This window comes from Dendrobates tinctorius, unplaced genomic scaffold (genome assembly GCF_039654945.1).
Source record: "Dendrobates tinctorius isolate UK_male_01 unplaced genomic scaffold, ASM3965494v1 ptg000360l, whole genome shotgun sequence".
Taxonomy (NCBI): Eukaryota; Metazoa; Chordata; class Amphibia; order Anura; family Dendrobatidae; genus Dendrobates; species Dendrobates tinctorius.
Genome location: NW_027362026.1, coordinates 1,166,277 through 1,171,948, shown reverse-complemented (window position 1 = coordinate 1,171,948; position 5,672 = coordinate 1,166,277).

Here is a 5,672-nt window from a genome sequence, read left to right as displayed (position 1 = left end):
TTTCGGAGCGCAGTATGGAGCGGGCGCACTCCAAGCGCAAATCCGTTTCAGCTTCCAAATTTTTTGAACCTCCTGAGCTGGCGGAGCCAGAGTTTCTACCTCCTGAGCCCATGGAGATATCTCGTACCAACCTTAATTCAGACTCCGACCAGGATTCCATTTGCGGTTGTCACCATGTTTGTGCGGTTTCTTCGGAAGCCGTCTTCCCGCAAAAGGTGGAGTCTGAACCGGTCATCGAGACTTTTGTGCCTCCTCACCTCAGGGCTCAGGTGCTCGCCTGGGCACATGCGCCTAACACGCACCATCATCGGGGCTATATGCAGGTCTCTAAGCTACTGGCTGGTGCGTATTGATGGCCCCATAGAGCTCGGGACATTAAAAAATTTATTCAGGCTTGCACCTTTTGTGCTCAGCCTAACCATCCCAGGCAGAGGGTGGCGACATCTGCCGACACGCGGCGGCGTGCCTCGGTCATTCCCGCTTCTGCCATCTCCCAGGTGTCAATCTTGAAACCTGGTGACCTCGATTCCACTGATGCCTTCCAGGTGTCTCGGGTGACTGTAACACCTACCTGGACACCAAGCTCGTCCTCGGACGAGTTTGAGCCCTGTGCCATCGTAGGGCACGGGCCAGTCGCCCGGAAGGTTCAGGGAGGAGGGGGCCTTAGGAGGGGGGGTAATGTTAGGAATATGTGTCCTGCCATACATATGCAGAGATTCAGATCCTCACATTTGTCTCCAGAGGCTAAGTCCTTTCAGCCAGCTCCTGAGCATGCTCGTGGAATGAGCTCCCATTGGAGTTCAGGAGTCAGGTGCTCAGGTCCTGCTCCTGATTCCATTGGTTCAGCTCAGGGCTCTGTAGATTTCCGGCAGGTCCCGTACGCTATGAAAAGTGCGCATGGCCGTTCCGCCATGCGCTAGTATTCTCATATTTGCTGCTGTGTGTTTGGTATGGATGCTTGGACTGGTAGATGACTTATTATGAAACCCCTTCCCTCTGATATTACGATCGTGTGAGTGATTGGGCAGCCGCCAGTAGCAGCGCTAGCGCCAGCGCGCTCCAGCTATACGTTTTCAGCAGCTTAGCGTCTGCATTGCGCCAGCAGTTTGCAGCGTCTTGCCTGCGGCCCTCGCTGCGCTGCAGTTGCAGCCTATACCCGCGTCTGCAGTTGCGACGTCTCATGTCTTAACAAACGGTAGGTCTAGAGGGAGTAGTCCTGCTGCCATAGGCTACTTCTGTGACTGTAAATACCGTGACACTTTCGCTGAGACTCTGTGAGTCTAAAAACAGACTCAGCGTTATTACACATGTATGTATGCTTGCAGCTCTGTGGGTGAAACAGAGTTTGTATGTGCTTGCAGCTCTGTGAGTGAAACAGAGCTTGTGTATGCTTGCAGCTCTGGGAGTGCAACAGAGCTTGTCTTTGTGTTTGCAGCTCTGTGAGTAAAACTGAGCTCGCTCCAGCATTACTTTATATGTCTTTGTGCTTGCAGCTCTGTGTGTTCAACAGAGCTTGCTTTCTGCATCTGGGTCTCGTCCAAACCCTGTGCACTTCCCCGCCTGATAGCTCTGCAACTATCTAGCAGCGGTTTTACCAACTACCGCACGGTGGACCCCGAGCGGTGAACGCACTTTATTTATAATTTTATTTACTGCGTTCCACCGCTCATAACACCTCTGCAGACGCCTATCCCTTTGAGGGGGATTGATGCTACTCCTTTGGCTAAAAATAAACCTCAGTTTTGGACCCAGGTGGTAATGCGGGTCGCCCCAGACCATCAAGAAAATTGCAGATTTTTGGTGTTGCATAATCTGCATGATACTATTGTTCTGGGGTTTCCCTGGTTACAAATTCATAATCCAGTTTTGGATTGGAAATCTGTGTCTGTGGTGAGTTGGGGTTGTCGGTGTGCCCTTAGTGAGGCTCCGGTGTTTTCCACCTCTCCTCAGTCGCATGATGTTCCTGATTATTTGGCGGACTTTTATAATGTATTTAGTGAGAATAAGTCTGCGTCTCTGCCTCCTCATAGGAGTTATGACTGTGCAATTGAACTGAGCCCGGGGTGTAAATTTCCCAAGGGTCGGCTCTTCAATTTATCTGTACCCGAGCACGAGGCTATGCGATCCTATATTAAGGAGGTATTGGAGAAGGGTCATATTAGACCATCCTCGTCACCCTTAGGTGCCGGGTTTTTTTTTGTAGCCAAAAAGGATGGATCATTAAGACCTTGTATTGATTATCGTGCCCTCAACAAAATTACTGTTAAATATCAGTATCCGTTACCCCTGATTTCTGATCTATTCTCCAGAGTTAAAGGTGCTTGCTGGTTTACCAAGCTTGACCTCAGGGGGCGTATAATCTTATTCGCATTAAGCATGGGGATGAATGGAAGACAGCGTTTAATACTCCGGAGGGACATTTTGAGTACCTGGTGATGCCTTTTGGGCTCACTAATGCCCCTTCTGTCTTCCAGTGCTTCATGAACGATATTTTCCGAGATTTTGTCGATAAATTTTTGATTATCTATCTGGATGATATTTTGATCTTCTCCAAGGATTGGGATTCTCATGTGGAACATATTTGGACTGTGTTCCGGATCTTGAGGGAGAATTCCCTGTATGTCAAAGGATCTAAATGCCTTTTTGGAGTACAGAGGATTTCTTTTTTGGGATTTATTTTGTCCCTGCCAACTATTGAAATGGACCCGGCCAAGGTACAGGCCATTTACGATTGGGTTCAGCCCACTTCTTTGAAGGCCCTCCAGAAGTTTTTGGGTTTTGCTAATTTTTATCGGAAATTTATAGCAAAATTTTCTAGTATTGCCAAGCCATTGACTGATTTGACTAAGAAGGGTGCTGATGTGTTAAATTGGTCTCCGGAGGCTGTTTCTTCCTTTCAGGAGCTGAAGCGAAGATTCACCTCCGCCCCGGTTTTGCGGCAACCTGATGTCTCACTTCCGTTCCAGATAGAGGTGGATGCTTCTGAGATTGGGGCAGGAGCTGTTTTGTCCCAAAAGGATCCTGTAACATCTAAAATGAATCCCTGTGCTTTCTTTTCCCGAAAGTTCTCTCCATCTGAACGTAACTATGATGTGGGGAATCGGGAACTGTTGGCCATGAAATGGGCATTTGAGGAGTGGAGTGAGGAGTGGAGACATTGGTTGGAGGGAGCTAAGCATCAAGTCGTGGTCCTCACTGACCACAAGAATTTGATTTACCTAGAGTCGGCTAAGCACTTGAACCCTAGACAGGCTAGGTGGGCCTTGTTTTTTACACGTTTTGATTTTGTGGTTTCTTTTCTTCCTGGAACTAAGAATGTCAAGGCAGACGCCCTCTCTAGGAGCTTCTTTGCTGATTCTCCTGTGGTGACCAAGCCTGCTACCATCTTAGGCGAAGGGGTAGTTCTTTCTGCCATCTCGCCCGATTTGAGACGTGCTCTGGAAGAGTTCCAGGAGGACAAGCCTGAGAGTTGTCCCAGTGGAAAGTTGTATGTTCCTGACCAGTGGAAGAAGAGAGTGATATCTGAAGTTCATTGCTCTGCTTTGGCTGGTCATCCAGGTATTTTTGGTACTAGAGATCTGGTGAGTCAGTCTTTTTGGTGGCCCTCCTTGTCTCGTGATGTCAGGAATTTTGTGCAGTCCTGTGGGACGTGCTCCCGGTCTAAATCGTGTTCTCGCTCTAGTGGGTTGTTGATGCCTTTGCCTGTCCCCAAGAGGCCATGGACCCATATTTCAATGGATTTCATCTCTGATATGCCTGTCTCTCAAAGGATGACTGTTATTTGGGTGATTTGTGATAGGTTCTCTAAGATGGTTCATCTTGTAACACTCCCTAAGTTGCCGTCTTCCTCTGAGTTGGTGCCCCTGTTTTTACAACAGGTGGTTCGCTTGCACGGGATTCCTGAGAACATTGTATCTGACAGAGGAGTCCAGTTTGTGTCTAGATTTTGGAGAACTTTCTGTTCCAAGCTGGGAATTCAGTTGTCCTTCTCCTCTGCTTTTCACTCTCAGACCAATGGGCAGACAGAGAGAACAAACCAGACCTTGGAGTCATATTTGAGATGTTTTATTTCTGCTGATCAGGATGATTGGGTTTCATTTTTGCCCTTGGCCGAATTTGCTTTAAATAATAGAGCTAGTTCTGCCACTTTGATGTCACCTTTTTTTTGTAACTTTGGGTTTCATCCTCGATTTTCTTCAGGGCAGGTGGAGCCCTCTGCCTGCCCAGGTGTTGACACTGTGGTGGAGAGAATGCACCAGATCTGGGACCAAGTGGTGGATAAGTTATCTCTCTCCCAGGAAAAGGCCCAGCGGTTTTCCAACCGACATAGGACCATTGGTCCCCAGTTTAAGGTTGGTGATATGGTGAGTTATCATCAAAAAATATTGCTATGAAGGTGGCTTCTCCTAAGTTTAAGCCTAGAGTTATTGGACCTTACAAGATTTTGGAGATTATTAATCCGGTCTCTTTTCGTTTTGCTCTTCTTGTCACATTTAAAATCCATAATGTGTTCCATAAATCTTTGTTGAAGAGGTTTGCTGAACCTGTTGTTCCGGGGGTGGCACCTCCAGACCCTGTATTGGTTGAAGGTAACATGGAATATGAGGTAGAGAAAGTACTGGATTCCCGTCTGGCTAGACGGAGACTCCAGTATTTGGTTAAGTGGAAGGGTTATGGTCAGGAGGATAATTCCTGGGTCTCTGCCTCTGACATTCATGCCAAAAGATTGGTGCGTGCCTTTCAACGGGCTCACCCTGATCGCCCTGGTGGCGTGGTTGAGGGTTCGGTGACCCCTCCTCAAGGGGGAGGTACTGTTGTGAGTTCATTTTCCCCTTCACTACTGAGGCCCGAGGAACTCCCTCTTCTGGTAAAGAAAGGTAGTGAGCCTGATTATCAAACACCTGAGCCTGATGATGATGACTGGCTGAGTGGAGTTACTGACTGGATATAAGGCTGCCGACACCCTTCTGCCCTGCGGGTGATTTCTCTGTGGGATCCTTGGAGACCAGTCTGAATTCCTGCTCTTCTAAAGCTAAGTTTTCTGCTCGGCTTTTTGCATTTGTGCTTTGACTTTGTTTTGCTTTGTTTTTCTGGATTTCTGCCATTCCCTTCTGGGGTGTGCTGTATTCCTTTAGCTCTGTCTTCTGAAAATACCTGAGTGCTGATTTAGTTTTTGAAGCCTAGCTGCTTCAGGATCTTTTTCCATATCAGCTTGTTGGCTTATGTCTTTGATAGGATTTTGGCAGATTGCAGACAGCAACCTTCCTTTCCTGTTCTGTTTAGTTAGCTTGGGCCCCATCGTTTGCTCAGCCTATCTTTCTTTCTGTGTGAGTGTTTTTTCATCTTGCTTCACCGTCAGTATATGTTGGGGGCTGCCTTTTACTTTGGGGTCTGCTCTGGGGCAGTTTAGATTTCCTTTTCTGTCTTTAGGCTATTTAGCTCTCCGGCTGTGATTGAGGGGTCTAGGGCATCGTAGGAACCCCCCACGGCTACTGCTAGTTGTGTTGATAGGTTCAGGGGTCTGCAATCTGATAGTTGCCAACTTCTCTGGTTTTCTGGACGTAGCTTCTATTTTTGTGTCTGCCTCCTACGGTGACTCAATCATAACAGTTAGGGGTGTGTTGGGGTTAGGGTTGTGGTTAGGGTTATGATTAGGGAAGGGACTAGGGTTA